Here is a 26,450-nt window from a genome sequence, read left to right as displayed (position 1 = left end):
GATAGATAGATAGATAGATAGATAGATAGATAGATAGATAGATAGATAGATAGATAGATAGATAGATAGATAGATAGATAGATAGATAGATAGATAGATAGATAGATAGATAGATAGATAGATAGATAGATAGATAGATAGATAGATAGATAGATAGATAGATAGATAGATAGATAGATAGATAGATAGATAGATAGATAGATAGATAGATAGATAGATAGATTAGATAGATAGATAGATAGATTAGATAGATTAGATAGATTAGATAGACTAGATAGACAGACAGACAGACAGACAGATAGATAGATAGATAGATATACATACATATGCAGTGGGTGAAATAAGTATTGAACACGTTACCATATTTTTAGGAAAATATATTTCTAAAGATGCTATTGACATTACATTTTCACCACATGGTAACAACCCATGCAATTCATACATACAAATAAACCGAACAAATACATTTGGAAATGAAGTTATGTGTACTAAAATGGAAAGACACAGGGAAAAAGTATTGAACACTGTAACTGAAATGTATTTAACACCTCGTACAAAATCCTTTGTTGACAATAACAGCTTCAAGTCGCATCCTGTATGGAGAAACTAGTCGCATGTATTACTTAGGTGTGATTTTGGTCCATTCTTCTACACAAACAGTCTTCAAATCTTGAAGGTTCTGTGTACCTCTTTTATGAACTCTGATCGTTAGTTCTTTTCATTGATTTTCTATTGAATTCAAGTCAGGTGATTGGCTCTGCCATTCTAGCAGCTTTAACGTATTTCTTTGAAACCAATTGAGAGTTTCCTTGGCTTTGTGTTTTGGATCATTGTCTTGCTGAAATGTCCACCCTCGTTTCATCTTCATCATCCTGGTAGATGGCAGCAGATGTTTATCAAGAATGTCTTGGTACGTTTTTCCATTCATCCTTCCTTCAATGTAATGAAGTTTGCCGGTACCGTTTGCTGAAAAACCAGCCCCACACTATGATGTTCCCACCTCCAAACTTCACTGTTGGTACGGTGCTTTTGGGGTGATGTGCAGTGCCATTTGACCTCCAAACATGGTGTGTATTATGGCATCCAAAGAGCCCAATTTTGGTCTCATCTGACCAGACTATATTTCCCAGTATTTCACAGGCTTGTCTAAATGTTGTGCAGCAAAATTTAAATTCGATTTTTTTTTTTTTTTTGGCGACTGGTGGGACAAAATTTAAATGAGATTTAACATGATTTTTCTTCTTGCATGGTGAGAGTGCGTACAGGCCATGGTTAAGTGCTGTACTTGCTAATTCCAAGTCTTTCTGAAGCTTTCCACAAGTGGTCTTTGGCTCTTGGACAACTATTCTTATAATTCTTTTCACTCCTCTGTCAGAAATCTTGCGAGGGGCACCTGGTCGTGACCAGTTTATGGTGAAATGATGTTCTTTCCACTTCCAGATTATGGCCCCAACAGTGCTCACTGGAACATTCAGAAGTTTAGAATTCCTTTTGTAACCAATGCCATCAGTATGTTTTACAACAATAGGGTTGAAAAGGTCTTGAGAGAACTCTTTGTTTTTACTCATCATGATATGTTTCTTGTGTGACATGTTGGTAATGAGACACCTTTTTATAGGCCATCAGTTGAGAATGAACCTGCTGATACAATATTTTTGCACTGACAAGGGACAAGATTGCTTTCTAACTGCTGATATATTTCAGTTAGTGTCTTGGCTTTCCTTGCCTTTTTGCACCTCCCTTTCTTCATGTGTACTTTTTTCTGTGTCATTCTATTGTTCTACACATAACTTAATTTCTGAACTTTGACCATTCTTCCTGATGAACATTTTTGAGCTCAGACACTGATGTGGACGAGAAGACCTGGCTTGCAATCTATGCTTTTATTCATCCCAAAGGTGTTCTGTCGGGTTGAGGTCAGGACTCTGTGCAGGCCAGTTAAGTTCCTCCACTGCAAACTCTTATCTATGTCTTTATGGACCTTGTTTGTGCACTAGTGTGCAGTCATATTGGAACAGGAAGGGACCATCCCCAAACTGTTCCCACAAAGTTGGGAGCATGAAATTGTCCAAAATGTCTTGGTATACTGACACCTTAAGAGATCCCTTCACTAGAAGTAAGGGGCTAGGCCCAACCCCTGGAAAAAAAAAAAACCCACACCATAATCTCCCCTCCACCAAATGATTTGGACCAGTGCACAATGCAAGGTCCATAAAGACACGGATTAGCGAGTCTGTGGTGGGGGAACTTGACTGGACTGCACAGAGTCCTGACCTCAACCCAATAGAACACCTTTGGAATGAATTAGAGCACAGAGAGTGAGCCAGGCCTTCTCGCCCACATAAGTGCCTGACCTCACAAATGTGCTTCTGTAAGAATGCTCAAACATTCCCATAGACACACTCCTAAACCTTGTGGACAGCCTTCCCAGAAGAGTTGAATCTGTTATAGCTGCAAAGGGTGGGCCAATTCAATATTGAACCCTACGGACAAAGACTGGGGTGCCATTAAAGGTCATGTGCGTGTAAAGGAAGGTGTTCCCCAATACTTTTAGTAATTTAGTATATATCTGGACTATAATGTGAAGCACTATTGTGGACGGTGTGTATGTGTCACATAGGTTTCTCATCGGCCCATGGTAAGCATGTCCAGGGTTTAAAACTGAAGTGGAGAAACATACTTTTTTGTCTTTTCAGAATCTGAATAAGCTCTGTTCTGTATCCTTGAGCCTGGAGACTTTGTAGAGCTTTGGGTGAGCCTCTATTCCATTCTGTTTAGCAGCCAGAACTAGTCTCAGCTGTCCCCAGGTCCAATTGTATTTGAGTTAACTAAAGCTCGGGGACCTCTTTTTCTCACTCTCTCTCTCTCTGCTGTGGGAGCCTTTTGCTGGGTGAAAAGGCTGAGTGCTCATAAAACACTAAACAGGTATAAAAATGCTGCCTGCTAGTTTTGGGGAAATAGGAGGGGGAGGGGGGCACCCTGTTAGTCAGAGTGATAATAATTTAGTTAGTGGCTAGGACAAGCAGATGTACCAAGCCCTCTTGAACTGAAACAGTGTTTATTTGCTGCCTTGCTAAATACACATGCAGGACAAACCTGTTTGGACTGTTTCTGTCTCATGCATGGTATACTGCTGTGCATGGTTTACCAATGCCAGAGCCCCCCTTCCCCCCAAATATATAGTATATATAGTACATCAGTGTCAGGGTAGATAAAGTCTATACTTGTATGTGTTATGGTAGATTTAACAACTAATAAGCAGAGAGGCACACTTTGGCAATCTTAGTAAATACAAAAAAGCTACATACCATTAGAGTTTCCAGCCAGACAGGAATGTAGTTGTTGGTTGTCTTGTGATGGATTATGAATGATGCATTTACAGACGCTTATTAGATTACTGCTTAACCTGCCACCAAAGTGCTTGGCTTAAAGGGAACTTTGTCTTTTACACTTTTGAGTGTTTGTAACTGACAAATACAGCACTGGTCTTGGAAACGGATCATAGAACGTCATTGGAGTTGTATGTCAAACGTTTCCAACATATAATATTGAATAAACATATGATGAGGCTCACTATTACTAATTTACAATATGCCTTTTACGTTGTAGATTTAGTATTTATCTAGAATGTAAAGTTTGCACAGTTCATTATCTGTTGAAGGTCATCTATGTGGATGGACCACCTTTCTAAATGTCAGTACATTTATTAACCTTTTTCTTTTTATTTAAACAATCAAAAACTCATACTCAGATAAATTTTTTGTATGCAGATTATCATTTGGTAAACTCTCTAAAGTGTCAGTATACCCTATCAGTATAGGGTTTCATGTATGTACAACATACAGTACCTACTAAAAGAAGACTGCACATAATTGCCTTTCTTGAAAAACTTCCACTTCACTTCTCTCCAGGTCCTTGCCATACTTCCTGGTGTGTGAATGTCACTACAGGATGTAAGATCCGGAAGGAGGAACCGCAGTGTGCAACCAGGATGAGCAGGTATTTGATCCATCTAACCCAGGGGTGTCCAAACTAAGGCCATCCAGCTGTTCAGGAACTATGATTCCCAAGAGGCATTGTAAATCTCTGACATTCACAGACATAACTAGGCATTATGAGATTTGTAGTTCCTGAACAGTTGGAGGGCCATAGTTTAGACATAGCTGGTCTAACCGGTCAAATACTTGCAGAGAACAGGAAGCAGTGAAGCTGCAGCTTTCCAAGAAAGGGGCCACCAGAAATGTAAGCACAGTAATACCTTGGATTGTGGGCATAATTTGTTCCGGAAACATGCTTGTAATCCAAAGCACTCATATATCAAAGCAAATTCCCCCATAAGAAACCATGGAAACTCAGGTATTTATTTTCACAGCCATTTATAGGTCCTTCAGTTTATAGTCCATATAAAAATATAGCAATGTGAATGGTTGTGGAACCCTAAAATGTCAATCCACAAATGGCAGCCTCCACAGGGGGATTAGAAGCAAAATCCAGCAGGAGCTACAGAGTATAAAAGAGAAGAGAGGCGCCTCTAAGTGTAGCAATATGGTTACATTTAATGAAGGTACAACATTTAGCAACTCACATAGCGGATGATTAAAAAAGGCACATCTAAGTATGCAGGCATCTGGGGTAAAGCTGTCCACATAGACCATCCTCTGCACCGCCAGCTCTCACTGGTGGCAGGCTGCAATCGTTACCGGGAAGACTACCCTACAGTAGAGTGATCTGAAAGTGAGGCTTGAATCGCTCGTGGAGCACAGCATGGAAGGGATGAAGTCGATGGCGGTGTGGAGGATGGTCTATGTCAGTGGTTCTCAAACCACTAGCAGGCCAGGTTTGCAAGATAACTGTAATACATCCCAGGTGATATAATTTGCTGCTTAGTGATTGCAGTACTCTAGTCTGCATCTCCACAAGGTAATACCTAAAATCTGGCCTGTTAGTGGGTCCTGAGGAATGGAGTTGAGAACCACTGGTCTATGTGGACAGCTTTACCCTGGATGCCTGCATACTTCGATGTGCCTTTTTTAATTATCAACCATGCGAGTTGCTAAATGTCGTACAATGTAACCATATTGCTACACTTAGAGGCGCCTCTCTTCGCTTTTATACTCAGTTTTGACGTGACGCTACTTGTATATCAAAACACTGCTTATTTATCAAGTCAAAATTTATAAACAAATTTTGCTTGTCTTTCAAAACACCCTCAGGCCAATGTACTCTCAATCCAAGGTTTTACTGTATATGCAGTTTTTTTTTAGCAGGAATGTTGCAAATACAAGATACTCTGCGCTGACAGGGTCACTTTATTTGGGACAGTTAATTCACTTTAAAGGGATAGTGTTTTCAGTGAGCATGTATTTTGCAAAATTATTAGAGTGTTTTCCTAATATAAATTATTTAATGTGATTTTTACATTTTACATGCTTGTTCATCTGTTTTTAATATTTTTTTTAAATGCAAAGATGTGTAGATTAGCCACCAGAGGGAGCTCTGTAGTTTGCTTCAATCACTCTGCCTTCCTGGTTCATAACTAATTACTAATTACATAAGATATCATCCACATAGAGAGTATACAAAGGGAAAAAATAGCAAGACAAAACCATTGTGTAACACTGCAAACAGAAATCAGAGCTGGCCTATGTAATGAGCATATACAGTATGTCCATGTCCATGTCCATGTTCTTGTGAATATACTGTATTAATACAAATATATAAAGAAACAATAGGAGACATTTATCAATCCTGTTGCAAGGCAAAGCAACGTTAAACAGGTGCAAATAAAGACATTTATTTTTTTTTTTTTACAAGGGTGCAGCCTCTTTGATTGATCCAAAGTAGAACTTGTGGCTGATTGAAAGCTGACCCTGACCACTGCTTAATTATGCATCTATTTAGAGTGAAAATCTGTACCAGCAGACCTGCATTGTACGTGAGGATGTTGAGGGTCATCCACAGCCCAGGATTCCGAGCAGTAGAGGAGAGCACTGGCTGCTGGGGGAATATGGTAAGTATTACTGTTTATTCAAAACCCCAAAAACAAATCAAACAGGGCAATAGAAATTGTACAGGCCACAATAAAAGGAGGCCACATAAAAGGAAAACACACTTGTGAGAGCTTCCATTGCTCACTTGCTGTTGCAGGTGTAATATTCAAGGCTGTCATTAGCCTTTCACTACTTTGTGAGTCACTGACCTAAAACAGACATGTGCATAATGGGTCAGGACACTTAAAATGAATGTACTTGTTCCTGGTAACGTGAGGCTAATTTATTAAAGGAACACAAGCTCTTTGCTTTGCAAGGGAATTTCCATCAGCTTAGTGAATGTGGTGAAAATTCACTTAGCAAAGTAGACCAAATCTCATTTTCATTTATTTATTGCTCTTGCTAAATCCAGTCAATGATTTTTCTCATTAGACAACTTGCATAGATGCATCTACTATACAACCTTCATAAGGGGAACCAGTAAATTAAAAAAAAAAATGGAAATTTTCCTGCTTAGGTTTTGTTCTACTGTTTATTTGCATCTTTATTGCATATATGGATGTGTGTAGGGGTGATGACCAACTGGAACAAATTTGCAGTACTGTGGTCCCTGTATTCTTTAAAACAGCACACACAATTTTATGATCCAACTGATTAACAAATAATATATGCAAAAAATATTTAAATCATGTAAATTTGGCTCATGTTAAAGCCAGCTCTAGCCAACCCTAGCCATTAAACACAATTTTAGCTGCCTCTATCTCTGCATGTACAGATCTTTTTGATATGATGTTTTTAAGAAAGGTTGCCTCTGTGTATACATCTTTCAGTAAAGTACAATTGGCATTGGCCGAATTGGTGGCAGGTACACTTTAAAATTACCTATTTTTATTTATCTCATAGATCTACTATTATTTACACACGTTATATTAGCTGTCAATAATATTCGTATCATAATAACATGTTTAATCTGTTTTTATTGTAATTTTCAAGACTAAAAGAAAGGAAACATGTACATTCGGCAGATCAATAAAGGCATATGACATAACCAGAAATTCAGAAACTTAACGATTAGTTTACTAAAACTGGAGAGTACAAAATCTGGTGTAGCTCTGCATTGAAACGAATCACCTAGAGGCTGATTAGTTTCAATGCAGAGCTACACCAGATTTTGTAGAAAAACTGATTTTGCACTCTCCAGTTTTAGCAAATAATTAACATAGAGTCAAGAAATATGTGTTGATTTACTAAAAGAAAAACGATTATGCTCTTTGCAAGTGCAGTTGCTCCAAAACTTAGTAAATGAGGTGAAGATTCACTTTGGAAAAAAATGCCCAATCACATGCAAGGACAATACAAAAACAGCATTTTTGCCTACACATGATTGGATGATGGAAGTAATCAGAGCTTTCAATCATTTACTAAGCGCTGAAGCAACTTCACTTGCAAAGTGCACAGTCTATTTGACTTTAGTAAATCAACTGCATTTATGTACATCACAATATGATATGTATATGTAACAAAGAAATAATAAACATGTTTCAAAGAAACCAATAGTACTCTATATAGTAAAGCCAGGTATACTGTATATATCCAAAACACATGTACGCAAACATTTGTCTTAAAAATTGGGCCACAGCCAAAGATAGATGATTTTGTGGCCCAAATAACCCCACAATCAGGTAAGGACATGGAAGGAACACAGAGCTTGCATTGAGAGGGAAGTGTGCAACCAGGTGAAAAAAACAAAGAAGGGAAGCATGAGAAAAAAAAGTAAGGAGATAAGAAAACTATCATTAAAATACTTGTGGTTAGACTCTGCCTGTGCCACATCCCTCATGAACTATACAAAATTGTTTTCTCTGAATATTGGGACTTTTATAGGCACTTTATGTTTACTCATACAAATGAAAAAATGTTTATAAAAATATATATTTTATTAATACATGTTAAAAAATTGGTTATTATATATATACATAATACATGACAATGTTCACATGAGACAATGTATACATATTACAATGGAATGTGGATACACCAACTGTGAAGGATGCAATGATGAAGTTGTAACTTCCTCCCCCCGACGTGTTTCAGAGAGCAAAAACTCTCCTTCATCAGGGGTATGGGAGGTGTCACCTAAAGTCAATCACATACTACACACAATATTGATAATAACTAGTTTCCAGGGAATTCAATACTTGATTTATAATTTTGGAATTTTTTGTGGTAAAACAGCCACAAGTATGGAAAACAGGTGTCACTGAGACCAAAGACTATAATGGATGTGCTCAGGTTGGATTCACATATTGAATTCCCTGGAAACTAGTTGTTATCAGGATTGTGTGTAGTAAGGTGTCATCGGTTGGAAGCCCAGGTTTTGGAAAAATTCCAAAATTCTAAAATTATTACTCCCTCCATTGTTTTCCTATGAACAAGCCTCATATAGGGTGTCAAAAATTGGGTGGACAAGCAAAAGCTTTAGATTTTGTCTTTAGGAGGATACATGTAATTTCTACGTGCAATGCCATGTGATTGACTTTGAGTGAAACCTCCCATACCCCTGATGAAGGAGAGTTTTTGCTCTCTGAAACACATCGGGTAGAGGAAATTACAACTCATCATCGCATCCTTCACAGTTGGTGTATCCACAATCCATCATAATATGTATACATATGTGTCATGCATTTTTTGTATATGTAATAACCAATTTTTTAACATGTTTTTTATTACAATATATAATTTTTTATAAACATTTTTTCATTTTTATGATCAAACATAAAAGTGCCTAAAAAGTCCCAATATTCAGGGAAAACTATTTTGTAGAGATAAGAAAACTAAAATGGATCCAGACACTGCCCATAACTTGTCCTGAACCCAGGATAAGAGTGATCCCAATGAGTAAGTATCTAAAATGATTCCATACTGTCCAAGTGAGTTTATATGCCTCTGAAATAAGCTTCCTGTGGGATATTAAATGACACAAAATGGTTCCATCAGCTCACATCCATGACAAAAAGTGAGATTTATGCAAGGCCAGAGGAAATGCAGAACTGCCAAACAGAAGCATGTCATGGGGCTTGCTATGCCTTATGCGCACAAAAGAATCCCCAGGTATGGAGTGCAGCTGACACTAAAATATGCAAGGAGTCACTGGGAGGTCTATGTGCAGTAGCTGTCCATGGTAAAAATATGAGGCCTGATACAACTAGGTCATCCTCTAGACTGGTCCACAATTTGGTGGACCTACTATGATACCAATCTATTATTCTTAATAGTGAAGACACTTGGAGATAGAGAGCTATGTTTGGAAGTACTACACCATCCTTATTTTTTGGCAGCCATAAAATAGAACTTAATTGTGGGTTTTTTATGGGTCCATATGAATTTGCATATAGCAGTATTGAGGCTAGTGACAAATCCTACAGGTGGGGGTACTGGTATCATTTGAGACACGAACAGTAATTTAGATAAGATATCCATTTAACTTTATAAATGCGTCCAAACCAGGAAAAGTTGGATATATCATAAGAATGGAGATATGTAAGAATTGTACATAGTTATGGATTAAAGTTTAAATCTGCAATAATGGATAAGGATGTCAGTATGTGTATGTCCAAATACTTAATGGACATTCTCTGCCATAAAGCAGAAATTTGATTTTATACTGGATATTTCCCAAGGCAAAATAGATATTAAAGCGGAGTCCCAGCCTCAAAAAACACTTTGGGCCATCTGCTTGCTGAAAATCATCTGAAAAAGAAATGGATAGTCCCGATTTTTTTTTTTTTTTGTTTACTTACCTTGTTATTGAAGAAAATACACTTACCTTTCTTCCACTTCCTCCCTCTGCGGCCGCGGCTCGCGCAGTCTCTTCCTGCTTGCATTGACTCCTGGGAGCTGAACGTCATTGCTCCCAGGAATCAATGCGCCTGCACCGGCCCCGCTCGTCAGTTCCGGTGCAGGCACGTCATTCCCTGCTAAACAGCTTCTGGGCATGCCCAGGAGCTGTGCAGGGATGACGCGCCTGCACCGGAACTGACGAGCAGGGCCGGTGCAGGGCATTCTGGGACCGAAGAGGACACGGAAGAGGACACCGAAGAGGACGCTCTGGCTTCAGCTGCCCACACCTGAGATGGTAGTGCTGGACAAGAAATTTTCAAGGTAAGTATTTCTTCAAAAAGGTAAGTGCAACCTGGGACAGTTCAGAGGCTATCCATTATGAAATGCAGTAGCCCCGACTGTCCCAGGGGAATATTATTATCTAAAAATCTATTATCTAAAAAACTAGGCCATAACTCTGCTTTGAGGGCTTCAGCCTTGTCGTAAACACCCAAAGACTTCAAATTTGTGTATAATGGATGGAATGAACCTTTTGCTTGTGAAGATCATAGAGGATCTGTGATCTCTTGGAGGGTTCATTCCGACTAAGTGCAATAAATGAGCAGAGTTGGTTAATATTCATCTTATCCAAGTTGACAAGTTTAGCACATAGGCAGTGTCTGATAACCAAAAAAAAAATAAAAAAAAATAAAAAACAAGAAAAGGGAGAGTAAATTTTTTAGGAAAACTAAACAAATGGCTAATAGTAGCCAGTAGAGTTCTGCTTGCCCCAATATTATAGGGAGCAAATGGAGTCTCCAAAAGGTATGTGAGGAAAAGAAAACCTAGCAATGTCACAGGTGCCTGTCAATTGAGAGTACATTTGAGACATTATTAAACACAGAGAACATTCTCTATAAATTTGCCTGGTAACAAAGAGTGCACTAGAGAACAATAAAAAACTTTATGGTCCATTTCCATCTGGAATACCAATGAGGTACACACCCATATATAACCCTCCATCTCATGAGAAGAGCATAATGGAGCCGCATTTGCAATCATACTGGGGAAAATAAAACAAAGAAGACCCACAGAAGGAAGGAGATGATGTACTGAGAAGAAAGTGTATATTACTCTCTAGGTCTGTTAAATCAAATGGGTTCAAAGTCATAAAAAGTAAGGCAGTATAGGAAAAAAAACAGGCAATAACAGCAATATGCTAGAGTAGAGATAATCTAGTCACAAATATGCAAAGGTTATTACACTCATTCACAGCTGGAGAGAAGGGGTGCATAGTAATCCACGGCCATTTCAAAACATTGAGACAATAATATGTAATAGCGAAGGAAGTCTTCATAGAGGTAGACTTTATCTTACAATGGTAAGTCAGTGTAGTAGAAAGGCTTGGTGTACAAATCACTATGGAGACAGGAGGCAGTACACGAGTACAATAAAGTACCGGTAGGCATAAACAGTGTACACTGAGAAAAAGGGAAAGAAGAATGTGAACACAATAGATATGGAAGGGTACTCCCTCCTGTCTCCTAAAATACCAACTCCACCACTGTTAATGACAGGGTCCTAAAAGTAGCAAATATGGGTCCATGTGCTAGTGTGACTTGACCTGCATTCTGCTATAGCAAGGTATATTGGCCAAATCCAGATAGCGTAGGAGCACCAGAAAGTAATTTGCATAACATGTGTGGCTGATAGGAAAGGCCTGCCAAGGGTATGAACCAATAGGATGCAAAGCAAAAACAGCCTTCATCAAGTAGATGCAGCATTGATAGTAATAGGACACTGTTAAAGCAGTATGCAGACGGACAGGATCTGCTCCGGCTGAAGATTGTCCTCCGTCTGCGTTGTGGAAATGGTCTCACTGCCAGAATAACCTAAGTTATAACCCAACCAGGTACACCTATTGGGTCTATGGCCAGAAACCAAAAAAAAAGAGCTTGGTCGAGCTATTAGAATATAATTGATCACCATTCAAATGGAATGGTAAGCTGAAAGGGTAGCCCCTGTTAGATCTGCCGCATTCTCTGATTTTGTACAGTAGGGAGCAGAGTTGGCACCGCATTGGCAAGCTAGCTTCTTCATGTCGCATAGCTTAGCCATACCCCAGATCATATTATTATATGATGTTCTTGGCTTTGGAGTTGTAAACATCCACGGTTCTGTAAGATTGCCAGTAAATGTTTAGCTCCCTTTTCAAAGCCCTTTAGTATACATGTGGTATTCATTAATAAAGATAATACTAACAGTATTTTTATTTTTTTTTAATTTTGCACTACAGTTTCATATAATGTATTTTACATTTAAACTTACCAATTCTGGAAAGATTGTTCAGCCTACAACGAGTCTAGTAGTGTTTTCTCCATTTCTTCTATTGTACTTACTGACAGTCTAAAAAAAAAAAAATAGCTGTTTACCTATGACCTAAGAGTTCACTGAGTCAGCCAGATAAATGTATACCACGTCTGTTTAATCTCATTGGATTATGTTATCCTGAGTTCACGTATAAATCCCCTGGATTCTCTTAATGCCTATTCTAAAACAACAGTCTGCAATATTTATTTATTTATATATATACAATTTCAGCCTACATTAGTGGGAATGATAGAGCTGCAGGGCCCCTGTTCTCCTCAAATGACATTGTGGCAGGGCAGAAAAGCATCATGTCTTATAATGTAATATACTACACAGTAGTGTAGGCATTTTAATGGGGTCATAATGCAACAATCCTATTTATTTAAACTAATGAAAAACAAATATGACTGCAATACCCTCTAAAATGACAAACTCTGATGTGTGACTTGCCTACAGATAGCTAACATCACTCTGAAAATAGACCCGTGTTCACTGAGTAAATGTAAAATTATATATACTGTATATATATATATATATATATATATATATATATATATGGTATCTCACAAAAGTGAGTACACCTCTCACATTTTTGTAAATATTTTATTATATCTTTTCATGTGAAAACACTGAAGAAATAACACTTTGCTACAATGTAAAGTTGTGAGTGTACAGCTTGTATAACAGTGTACATTTGCTGTCCCCTCAAAATAACTCAACACACAGTCATTAATGTCTAAACTGCTGGCAACAATAGTGAGTACACTAAAGCGAAAACGTCCAAATTGGGCTCAATGAGCCATTTTCCCTCCCTGGTGACATGTGACTCGTTAGTGTTACAAGGTCTCAACTGTGATTGGGGAACAAGTGTGTTAAATTTGGTGTTATCGCTCTCAGTCTATCATACTGGTTACTGGAGGTTCAACATGGCACCTCATGGCAAAGAACTCTCTAAGGATCTGACAAAAAGAATTGTTGCTCTACATAAAGATGGCCTAGGCTATAAGAAGATTGCCAAAACCCTGAAACTGAGCTGCAGCTTGGTGGCCAAGACCATACAATGGTTTAACAGGACAGGTTCCACTCAGAACAGGCCTCGCCATGGTGGACCAAAGAGGTAGAGTGCATGTGCTCAGCATCATATCCAGAGGTTGTCTTTGGGAAAAATACGTATGAGTGTTGCCAGCATTGCTGCAGAGGTTGAAGGGGGGAGGGGGGTCAACCTGTCAGTGCTTAGACCATACGCCGCCCACTGCATCAAATTGTTCTGCATGGCTGTCGTCTCAGAAGGAAGCGTCTTCTAGATGATAATGATGCACAAGAAAGCCCTCAAACAGTTTTCTGAAGACAAGCAGACTAAGGACATGGATTACTGGAACCATGTCCTATGGTCTGATGAGACCAAGGTAAACACAATTGCTTCAGATGGTGTCAAGCGTGTGTGGAGGCAACCAGGTGAGGAGAACAAAGACAAGTGTGTCTTGCCTACAGTCAAGCATGGTGGTGGGAGTGTCATGGTCTGAGGCTACATTAGTGCTGCAGGCACTGAGAAGCTACAGTTCATTGAGGGAACCATGAATGCCAACATGTACTGTGACATACTGAAGCAGAGCATAATCCCCTCCCTTTGGAGACTGTGATGCAGGGCAGTATTCCAACATGATAACGACCCCAAACACACCTCTAAGACGACCACTGCCTTGCTAAAGAAGCTGAGGGTAAAAGGTGATGGACTGGCCAAGTATGTCTCCAGACCTAAACCCTATTAAGCATTTGTGGGGAATCCTAAAACAGAAGGTGGAGGAGCGCAAGTTCTCTAACATCCACCAGCTCCATGATTTCATCATGGAGGAGTGGAAGAGGACTCCAGTGGCAACCTGTGAAGCTCTGGTGAACTCCATGCCCAAGAGGGTTAATTCAGTGCTGGAAAATAATGGTGGCTGCACAAAATATACTCACTTTTATTGCCAGTGGTTTAGACATTATTGGCTGTGTTAACACAAGATAAAAGCAATGTGGGACTTTAAATGAGGTGTGTCCAGCTGTAAAATTAAATTATAAATATATAATAGAAAAAACCAGATAATTGGCTGTGTGTTGAGTTATTTTGAGGGGACAGCAAATTTACACTGAGATATTGTGTATATTATATATATATATATATATATATATATATATATATATATATATATATATATATATATATATATATATATATATATATATATATATATATATATATATTACAGAAGGAAGGCAAACAACTTTTATAAAGCATGGTCCATTTTACAACGACAGGTTAAATATTAATAAGTCCATGTTTTTATGGAACTGTTCAAACAAAAAAAACACCTAAGCCCTAGAACTAGTTCCTGTGAAAGTGTATCTCAAATGTCCCACTTCTTACAATAATAAACCCATGTACTCCAAAATATATTTTCTTCCAAGTGTAAAGGGTGCCCCTTTGTTTTTTGCAATGGCCTTAAAGTAAACTTGTGGTCAGGCCACAGACAGTCAACCATTTAAATCTGCGTAAGAAGCATCAAATTACTTTTACAACAAGGCCTCTCTGACTCCAATTGCTGCAGGCAATGTAGAACAACTCAAGTGGAAATTCACAGTTAGAACAACTTCCATTCAAGTCGATCCCTCTGGCTTCCCTGCTAACCGTATTGACTGACCCTCTTCTATATTTTATTGCAAGTGTAAAAGGTGCCCCTTTGTCTTTTGCAATGGCCTTAAAGTAAACTGGTGGCCAGGCCGCAGAGAGTCAACCATTATATCTGCATAACAAGGCCTCCCTGACTCCAAAATCTGCAGGCAATGTAGAACTTGCTCAAGTGGAAATTCACAGCTAGAACGACTTGCATTTAAGTTGAAAACTCTGGCTTCCCTGCTAACCCTACTAACTGACTCTCCCATCTTTGTGACCCTTCCATTAATTTCCACACTCTATCTGAGAGTGTGTGCAAACAGGGGATTCTGTAATTCAGAATACAAAGAGCTCTTGGAGGAATCCAACCTGCCCACATCCACTGTTGAGAAGGAGAAGATTTTGGGCTTTCTTTAACCAACTCAATAATGGGCACTTTGACCCTCTTCCTTCCCAGGCCAATTTTCAGCTTTCAGCGCTCTTACAATTTGAATGACAATTATGCTGTCTCGCAACACTATACCCAAATGAAATGTTTATAATTTTTTTCACACAAATAAAGCTTTCTGTTGGTGGTATTTATTCACCACTGGAGTTACAGCGCTACAAATGAAAAAAGACTGATTTTTTTTTAAAAAAAATTTGTTTTTCCTTGTTTCTGTTATACAATTTTGCAAATAAGAAATTTCTCTTCATAAATTTTGACCAAAATTTATACTGCTACATTTCTTTGGTAAAAATAATCCAAATCAGGGTATATTATTTGTTCTGTGTGAAAGTTATAGAGTTTAGAAGCTATGGTACCAATCACTAAAAATTGATCACACCTAATGTACTGATGGCCTATCACATTTCTTGAGGCTCTAACATGTCAAGACAAACATATACTCCCCAAATTACCCCTTTTTGGAAAGTAGACAGTCCAGGGTATATAGTAAGAGGCATGGCAAGTTTTTTGAAGTTGTAATTTTTTCCCACAAATCTTTGAAAAATGAAGAAAATATTATTATTATTCTTATTTTTTTTAAAAAAAAATTCATAATAACAAGTTATTTCTCACACACAGCATTGCCATATTTGCAACTACACCCCAAAACACATTCTGCTACTCCTCCTGAATATGGGGATACCACACTTGTGAGACTTTGTCACAGCCTGACCACATAGATAAGCGCAACATCCAAATAGCACCTTTAGCCATAATCCACTTTAAGACCAGGCCTTCTTCTGACCCTTTTTGTTTACAAGTAAAAATATGTATTTTTGCTAGAAAATTACTTAGAACCCCCCCCCCCCCCCAAACATTATATTTTTTGTACCAGAGGCCCTGGAGGATAAAATGGTGGGTTTTTCAAATTTTAATATCACACAGTATTTGCGCAGCAGTTTTTTCGATCCCAATTTTACTTACTAATACATTACATACCGTAAACACATTTTAATAAATTGAAATGCACACAGAGACAATATAATACCCAAATGTTCTGTAAAATATAAAATATGGCGTTGCGCTGGGTAAATAAATACCAATAAATACCAAACATATCACACTTTAGGGCCATACTAATGTTTTGTACAGGATTGAAATTATGTCTCTACATTGAGTTTATGAGGAAGATTGTCGAACAGCAAGGCAATACAAAGCATTACCAGTAGTAGTGAGACAGATATATATTATTATAAAACAGATTTACTATGAGATAGCAGCTTGATACACATAATCTGAGTGCGGACCGGAGGTTGCAGAGAAGGCAGCCTTGTGCAGCGGCGTTGGGATGGGTATGTCTCTGGGAGTCAGTATAGAGTATGGGCAGGAGAGAGCAGAGCTACCAGCAGTTTAATAGAGCCGGGGTGGGTAAGGATGGATGTGAGGAGAAAAGAAAAAGTGTGGATGAAATATTTTCCCATATGTCCCCAGGCCTAATTCCCCTTGGTCCCAGAATGTTTTTTTTTTTTTTTTTTTTTTTGTTTCAGCAGTGTCTTAGTTCTGCACATTATAGTTTTTATCATTTGGAGTCAACCCTAACGTATGAAACATCTTTTTTTTTTTTTTTTTTTTTTTTTATGACACATAAAGCTTTAGTTTGGCAACAAATTATAAATTATATATTTATATTTTCTTCTTTTTTATTGGGAATAAATAATAAAATAAAAGCAATTTCCTGTAATTTTCCCAATGCAACATATACATAATTTGTCCAATCCCTATATATTTACTTCTAAATGTACATAATTTGTCCAATCCCTTTATATTTACTTCTAAATGTAAACAACAAAGTCTGATGATCAAAATGATATCACATTTGTGTGACTTTTTTTTAACCTAGCACAATGGTAAGGCTCAAAGTGAACATATGCATTTTAATTTAGGAGTGTTTCATCTTCCATTCAATATTACATTGCAATGCACACAGTCGAAAAAAAAAAAAAAGTTTCTGTAAATTGTAAGCATAACATTAAGATAAGATTTAAATGACCTCATGCACACTAGACATTTTTAACGCTGCTCCTAGGGGTGTTTGGCGTTTTTTTTTTTTTCTGCCTCTAAATGCCCCTAAATGTTAGCCTATGTGTGCACACACACATAGGTGTTTAGAGAAGTTTAAAAACAGGGGCATTTAGAAGTAGAAAAAAAACTCCACTGCCAGTGCGTCCAGGAGCAGCGGCAGAAAAAATGTTTGATGCCTGTAAATGCATCTAAACACACTAGTAAAAAAGTTCATATCTGTGCTTACATCCAAGAATAGCAGCAACTATAATGTGAGATAACCACAGATAACAATAAAAAACAAATAAAGTTGCGCTGAATCAAAAAAGTCCTTGTGACAAAACAAAAATGTGAAAAAAGTCCTATAAATGTAAAATATAAACGTAATTGAGCGTGAAATATTAAACGTGATGAGTCCATACACATCTATAAAAACACCATTAGTGAAGTGAATATTTAACTCCAATCTTCATATCCTTGCAACATTGGGTGACTTCCAACACTCAAGGTTTCGAAAGTTCCTCCACCAAATTAAGTTGGCCTCTTACCATAGAATAAGGACCTGTAAGGTCAGCAACACTTGTGGCTTAATCCTGCCAGGGCCCCTTGAATACAGAGGACACATTTATGCCAGGTGAGTTTAACACTTGGGCGTTAACGGGGTTGTAAAGTCAGAAGGTTTTTTATCTTAATGCATTTGTTTGCACTAACATAAAAAACTTTCTGTGTTCAGCAGCCCCCCTTGACCCTCCCTAACACTTACCTGAGGTCCCTCTCTGTCCAGCGATGTCCACGAGTGTCTCAGCCATCTGAGATTCTCCCTCCTGATTGGCTGAGACACAGCAATGGTGCCATTGGCTGCCGCTGCTGTCAATCAAAGTCAGGGCGGGGCTCCATATCTGAATGGACACAGGGAGCTGTGACTCGACTCGGGTGCCCCCGTAGCAAACTGCTTGCTATGGGGGCACTGAACAGGAGGGAGGAGCCAGGAGCACACAAGAGGGACCCAAAAAGAGGAGGATCCGGCCTGCTCTGTGCAAATCCACTGCAACAGAGCAGGTAAGTATAACATGTTTGGTATTTTTATAGGAAAAAAAACGAGACTTTACAATCACTTTAACTTATTTTAATGGTCAAAATAAATCATTATTCTGGCCAACAAAAAAAAATGATTGCCCAAGGGCCTGGTTCTCCAAAGCGCACCCAAATGGGTTGCCTATGCGTTTACAAGCATTAAGCATTTTTTTCTGCCAAAGCGCCACTTCTAGAAAGGGGCCTAGGAGAGATGGCCAAAGCGTTCAATGTACATAAGACCTAAAGCCCTTTTTTTCCCCATAAGATGCTTATAGTAGGACTTATATGTTCTTGTTGTTCTGTTTAAAAATTCCTGCTTAGTCCTGTCGGCTGTGGTGGCCTTTGGTATGTGTGTGCTGGTACTTCAGGTACGTCGTGCCCCCTGGAATTCCCTCCAGAGTCTTCAGTTTGTGCGTACTCCCATTTAGAACTACAACCTTATGTGCTACTGTTCCCAGTGCACACACACAGGGAGAGCGAGAGAGACACAGGACCAAAGCCTTGCCTCTTCTCCATAGCGGTGAATGACAGCAGCACCTGAATCAGGCGCTCTGTTGGCTCATTGTGCCTCTTGCTGAAGTCAGTTAGCATGGCCAGGCCACAGGTAGTGAAGCCAGAACAAAGGAGACATTTTTTTAAAGAATAGCAGGAGCATGTAAATCCTACTATGAGCATCCTTATAAAATATATGTGTATATATATATATATATATATATATATATATATAAATTTTATGTTGAGTTAATGAAGGCCAGTTTTTTACAGGTTTGCAATTGCTGAACACTGAGATTAAATTGCATTCACATACATTAACTTTTGATGCTGATGCTCATAGATGCAAATTTCATACAGATCATTCAACATGGGAATTATTCTGGGAAGGGAATATATTTTTTTTTGTTTTAGATATGTGTCTGTGTAAATTACATGTGCAGTGAATACTGTACATATTTGCAGATCCAGACCCCCCTTCCCCTTGAAGCTGTGCAGCAGTAGATTACTTCTAATAGTGATCTATAGCTTCAGGGAGAGGATGGAAAAAGCTGCACCATCTCTGCCTGAGCCTTTGTGAGGATGGGAAGTGCAATGACATCATGTATGATGTCATTACACTATCGATGTAAACAGATTGCAGAAACATTCTGTTTACATTTGCTTCTACAGAGCATCAAGCCTAGTATACGTGGTCTGAAGGTTGGGGGCATCAACCAGTTTAATAGAAACATTTGGCCTGTGAGTATGGCAGCCGGAGGGCCATGAACAAAAAAGGTCTGCCGACAGGCTCCCTATCACCGCTTTCAGCCAATAGCTCAGAGTGATGACTGGAGTGTTCTGGCGGGGTGTGTACGAGGCTTTACAATTAGCAATTTTTAGAAGTTGGAAGCCTAGGAGCCGATTATTTTGACTCCTAATTAGTGCTGGATGCAGTCTGTCAGCAGCCAGTGGTTCCAGCATTAACGATGGGGTCGTCTACTGCCAGCAGAAAAAGTGTCAGGTACCACCCCTGGCAATACAACTTTACAGAATCAAAAAAGGTAATATTACCATTCCAGCTAATAATATTTCTGCAACATTTACCCTTTGCAATTTACCTATATCTGCAATTTGCTTGCTTGTGTTTTTTGTTGGCCTGGAGTAACCTGTTGGAGTATAGATCACATTCTTCTCAAAGCAAAACTAATTTGAGATAAACCACGTCAACTATGTCATTTAACCACTTCTGGATTGGAAGATTTTCCCCCTAATGACCAGGCCATCTTTTGAGATTCGGCACTGTGTAAATTTAACTGACAATTGCACGGGCGTGCGACGCTGTACCCCAAAAAAATAAATGTCCTTTTTTTTCCCCCCACAAATAGAGCTTTCTTTTGGTCGTATTTGATCACCTGTGCGATTTTTTTTTTTTCGCGCTATAAACCAAAAAAAAGCAATAATTCTGAAAAAAAAAACAATATTTTTCACATCTGCTATATAACATTGCCAATAAAAAAAATGTAAAAATCAAACTTTTTCATAATTTTAGCCTAATTTGTATTCTGCTACATATTTTTGGTAAAAAAACATCCCAATAGGCATATATTGATTGGTTTGCGCAAAAGTTATCACATCTACAAACTAGGGGAAAGATTTATGTAATTTTAATTTTTTATATATTTTTTTACTAGTAATGGCGTTGATCAGAGGTTTTTAGTGGGACTGCGAAATTGCGGCGGACAGATCGGACACCTAACCGACATTTTTGATACTTTTGGGGGGACCAGTGATATTACTACAGCAATCAGTGCTAAAAATATGCACTGTTACTGTACTAATGACACGGGCAAGGAAGGGGTTAACCCAGGGGTGATCAAAAGGTTACATTTATGCCTAGGGGGGGTTTTCTAAATGCAGAGGGGATGGGCTTATGGAATCATCACAGGGACCTGTGTTCCTAAATAGGAGGAACACAGGAGCCCTGTGATAATTACTGAGAGAACAACGGTCCGCTGTGTTTACAACAGCAGACCGCCGTTCTCTCTCCACGGAGAGCGATCGCGGGTGCCCGGCCTCAAACATGACTGCTGGCCCCATAGATCGGCTTCTCCACTGGTTAGTGGGCGTTCAGGTACAGCATATCATGCGAACCTGCCGACCTGCTGAAGTATATAGGCGACTGGTTGGTAAGTGGTTAAATAAGAACCTTATATAGTAAAGATGCCTTGACATCAGTTTTTTGGCTTTATTGTACATATGTAAATATTTGGTGTTGTGACCTGATGTGGTCAGATATTAGAGACCATGGAATTGATTTACTAAAGGCAAATAGGCTGGTTGCTTTGAAAGAGAGGTTGTACTTTGCAAGGGAATTTTCCCCAGAGCTTAGTGAATAAGGTGAAGCTCTGCTGGCTTCTATCATCTAATTATGTACAAGCAAAAATATTGTTTTTTTTTTTTTATATTTTCCTTGCATGTAATTGGGTATTCTTTGCAGAGTGAAACTTTACCAAATTCACTAAGCTCTGGGGCAAATTCCCTTTAAATGTGAAACTTCTCTTGCAAAGCGAGCAGCCTATTTGCCTTTAGTAAATCAACTCCAGATTACAAAAGGCTGTAATGCTGTCATAGTGCAATGCCACATGTTTGTAAGGCCCCTTTCACACGGCTCCGTTCCATCTACGGAGTCCGTCTGCTCAGCGGGAGATCGATCCGCCAATCCCTCCCCGCTGAGCATGCGGAGACGGAGCTGTCAGATCCCCGTTGTCCTCTATGGGGGAATCGGATGAGAGCGGACCGCCTGCCCATTCTCATCCGATCTGCCAGACAGATGGAAAATAGGGTTTCCATCCATCCAGATTTGACGGACAGGATGGGATCAGATGGCAGCGGGTGTCAGCGGAGATGTCTCTACTGACATCCGCTGCCCCATAGGGATCCATAGGGCATCCAATCAGGTCCGCCTGAAAAACTGGCAGGTGGATCTGATTGTTAGTGTGAAAGGGGCCTTAAGGGTGATCAAAAATCCCCTATCATTCCTTCATTGCATTTTCCTAGTGTCCTGGAAAGGCCTGCTTCTTCTTTTCATTGGAATGCTGGCTGTGGCGGTTGACAGAGTTTTCTATGATTAAGGTTCTTTGTGAGCAGAAACGCATAAGGGGACTGTACTTAGGATGTTTTTTCATGGTTTGCAATAAAGTGTTCTATACAGTTCTGTTGTGGAGTGCCGGCTTAATTTTCAATGACAGAGCTTTCTAATACCTCAATGGCATTTTATTGGCTTTTATAGAAGATGTTATAAGGAGGTTGTTGGAACCTGATCTTTATCAGTCTGTGCTAAGATTGTTTTGCCTGGACATCTGCATAGCTCATGTTTCCATTAGGATGTTTTGTGTTGGGCAAAATAGCCAAGAGCACATGCACACAGACGGACCAGAGCCAGATTTAGACCTTTAGGGCTCCGGGAACTTCAGGTTCAGATTTTTAATGACAGTCACACATTTTTAAAATACATGACACAATGTAATTCTGAGGTCACACATGCCCACACACACGCAGTCATAGTGCCCCTATCTGTGGTTTGCTTGAGCGGCCAAAATTCATTTGTGAAAAACGATACAATATATCAGTCCAAAGTTTTACAGATGATAGCCGGGAAAAAATTACTTCCCAAGATACATTTAAAAAAGAAAGTATTTTTTTTATTATACATTTGATATTGTTTTATTATTATGTATTTGTTATTATTTTGTATATAACCTTTTATGTTGTTTTATATAATTTTGTATAGAGGGGCCCCTTTTGTTAGGGGGTGCCTGGGCAGTGTGCTCTATGTTTATAGAGGCTGGGCCCTTCCTGCTCTCCCTCACAGCTATCCCCGTGTCCTATGTGGTGAACTCCATGAGTGCGGCCTCTGATGTATGCAGCCATTGGTCTAGGTTATTTATGCATGTAAGCCGGATTCTGGAGATAGCTTTTCCTGGAATTGTTTGGGCATGCATCACTGGCGGAGATCCATCCAGAGCAAGGATACATTCCAAAGGCACATTTTATCATATATTCGGTGACTGAGCACTACCTAAGGGGGGTCACGCGGTGCGGTGAAAGCTTTGTGTTCTCAACTTCACTTCGTGGTGTTTGGCCATCCCACCATTTGGACTTTTTGTGGACTTACCTGTGTAAATTCCTGTGTGGGTTTACACGATTATTCCAGCGCTGCTTATGTGTTTGAGTTTTCTGTCTCGATTGACACTGGAGGAGATATGCACATTTGTTTGTTTAATTGTTAATTTATAAGGCAGCAGCTACAATACAATGTATTGTCTTATACTTTTAATATTTAATTGAGATTGAATATTTGTGTACATTAATTTTATATGATTTCCAGAGCGCAGGGTGATTGAGATACATTTGGTCTACACCTATTATTCTCAGTCTTGTTTGACTAAAGGAAACTAATGAACCCTAACCTTGGACTGAACCTGCAATCCATACATTTGAAGGGCTATGTTTTACAGAGTACAAGTACCAGTGAGTTTAGCTGATGGGAAGATGGAGGTAGAACTGTAAAGGGCTCCAGTTAATAACTGGTTGATCCCTAATAGTATAGAGGCTGTCCACCACCACAAGCACCAGTCCATTCATAAAATCTCCAATTGCACTGTCTAGGGGATTGTGTTTTTAAGATGTATTGCTTGAAGAAGCAGGAGAGGGGTTAGGGCATTGGAAACTCCAAAACAATTAGCGCAGAGCAATTAGAGGACAATCTTCTCAGTAAAGGTAAATGTTGGAAAATGTAAACCTCCACAGCTGAAGGTAAGTTTCTGAATAGGCTAAGATCTCACAGCTGGAGATCATGAGGTGAGTTTCTTTGACAAACGAAAAAGTATTCTGCGCTAGGCCACTAAAGTGTTGTGAACTACTGCAACACAAATCCTGTGACGTGGAGACTGCTGAGGGTCGATGATTCAAAGAAGCAGCTACACAGGGTCGCAGCTATGGTCCTGGACAGGGAGATAGAGCGTAAGATTCCCAAGGGTGTGGAGACTAAGAGCCAGTAGGTTTTCACCAGAGCATCTTATGGTGAGGATGGACTTGGCTGCAGCTGACTCCAGGACATGGCCCCCAGGGTCTCCTAGCTCACGCTCGTGGCTGGCTCTGGTGGATAGAGAGGAAACAGCAGTACAGGGCCACAAGGGATAGTCAGGAGAACAAGCCAAATGTCGTGGCAACAAGCGGACAGGGATGGTCAGAATGACAAGCCGAAGGTTGGGGCAACAAGCAGACAGGGATGGTCAGGTGAACAAGCCAAAGTGGGTACACAGAGATCAGACGTAGAGCACACGGCAAAAAAGACTCAGGAAAGCCTTCACACAATTGTTTCTCGGGCAAAGATGGCTTGCAATGTGCGGGTTAATATAGTGTTTCCTGGTAGAGGCTGGGGTGGAGCCATGCTGAGAAAAGATTACTTAAACACACAGAGAGGTAAGCAGACAGTCAGGACGTGAAACATTACTTCAGATTCATGACAGCTCTGTTCCTTTAAATCAAACATAAACAGGTGGTATGATCCAAACTCAATGTACCTAACACAATCTTTTCAATAAAATAAATAAAGGGCAAGTGCTATTGCACTGTATGATGTGCAATGCAAATTATCAAAATGACATACAGTATAATCAGAAAAATATTATAGAATTATCATATAATCAAAAAACAAATAAATCCAATAGTCCACTGTGTATATGCCAATGCAATAAAGTGCTCAGTGCGTCTGATCCAATGTCACTCTAAAAGTTATACAGTGCTGAAAAACATGCTTCTTAGTGTAAAGAAATGACCTCTTAGCAAACAGCATGGATCTCGAATTACAGAGATCAAAGCCAACCTACACTCAATCTCCACAATGGAAGCTTCACATTAGACATGACTGTTTAGCACTCTCACAGAAATCTTTCTTTGGGTGAGATCCACTCACCAAGGAAGCACATATAAAATGCAAACAGGGAGAATCCTCATAGGGTAAAACAGTTGGTATGTTTATTGAAATAAGAGAAACACACTTACAATGAGGCAATGAAATTCGAGCAGTAAAAACAAGCCAGCCGCGGTGTCATCCATCCTGCCAGCTGTGATGACGTCACACGTGAGCTCCACCCATCGCGTTTCCCCCAAAATGGTGTCTTCTGGGATTGGACATCTGGTTGCCTTGCGCCTACGCAGAACTTCTGGTACCCAATGCAATTTTTCACAGTCACAGGGATCTCTTTAGGGTCTTTACAAGTCCACAGGATAGTTGCCACCTTCCAGTGAGTGAGACAGTCCTTCTCCAGATCAGATCCCTTGTGGTGAGGTCTTGCAAATTGGCTTCTAAGGAGATCCATCCAGGCCCTCATCCCTGAAACCGCTGAGGCTTAAAGAACAGCTGCACAGTCCATGGGCTGCCTAAGGGCAGCAGCCCATCAGGCTCTAGAACCCTCCTGGGGAGAGTAACCCAGCTCTCCAGTACTTCAGACTATTAATCACCTTTCCAGCACCCTTTTGGATCTTGAACAGGCCAGGACAGACAACCACTACTCCCTTGATGACCAAAGAAGGACCAAAAACAAAATGTACCCTGCTTTCTATGCTAGAAGGGTGGTACAGCAAGCATTAGAGTGAGAGACAGGTAGATTTTTATGATTTTACTTTGCCATACACATCTCATTCTTTGTGCACTATCCACAATGAAAGTGATTAGTATGCAGGCAAGTTAACTCTCTTCCAGCATGCAGGAACAGCACATCCAGCAGAGCACTCTCCTACAGACAGGGTTTCAGACCAGTGATTGATTCCAGAGCCAAGCTCACAACTTGTAAACATGCACAGGTGCTGACCAAAGGCATCTGCCCCACCCTCCTGGTGCATAGTCTTGTTAACCCCCTTATCACCCAGAATACCTCCCACTCAGAGCCCTATGATTACTCATGGTCCAGGTTAGGGCTCAGGAAATCCAACCAAAGACCCAGGGCCCATGCCACACAGGAGTCCAGGTCACTTGAAATGTGTTACATGAGGGAAATCTTCTCTCACCACTAGGAGCATGACTCCTGTCCCCTAACCACCCCTTGCTCCTTGGTCAACTAGGCTTGCACAGTTATTTACCACTTTAAATTTTCCTTTACACTGCAGCTTAAATAGACTCACAGCCTTGGTTAAACACTATTACTTGGCAGAGTCACTAAAGAGGGAAGGATTCACTTTGCTTAATCATTACTCAACTCCTTCTAAAAGGTAACAGGTTACAACAGTCCTTACAGTGGCGGTGCGTATTGCATACATATGAGTCCACAACTTGGCTATAAAGTACAAAACAATACTCTCCATATCTTTGGTTATTGATGAATAGGGTTGAGCGGACACCTAGATGTCCGTGTTCGACGGGTTCGGCCGAACTTTAAAAAAAAGTCCGGGTCCGTGTCCCGGACTTTTACCGAACTTTTCCCGGACACCGAACCCCATTGAAGTCAATGGGGACCCGAACTTTAAGGCACTAAAATGGCTCTAAAACACCAAAGGAAAGGGCTAGAGTGCTGCAAATGGC

The 26,450-nt window shown here is 39.7% G+C and overlaps 1 protein-coding gene across 3 annotated transcripts in view; it reads left to right on the top strand.

The window, feature by feature from the left end:
* Positions 1-26,450, top strand: part of HTR4 (5-hydroxytryptamine receptor 4) — a 730,224-nt gene that overhangs the window by 235,561 nt on the left and 468,213 nt on the right. The window contains exon 2 of one of the 3 annotated variants that reach the window (XM_082253259.1): positions 5,902-6,010. The exons of the other annotated variants lie outside the window; for them this stretch is intronic. The gene's annotated coding sequence lies outside the window, so the exon portion shown is untranslated. The remainder of the gene's footprint in view (positions 1-5,901; positions 6,011-26,450) is intronic. 3 annotated transcript variants of the gene reach the window in all.

The sequence above is a fragment of the Pelophylax lessonae genome, assembly GCF_965119305.1.
Source record: "Pelophylax lessonae genome assembly, chromosome: 4".
NCBI lineage: Eukaryota > Metazoa > Chordata > Amphibia > Anura > Ranidae > Pelophylax > Pelophylax lessonae.
Note: the sequence above shows the minus strand (reverse complement) of the source record. Positions and strands in the feature narration are given on the sequence as shown.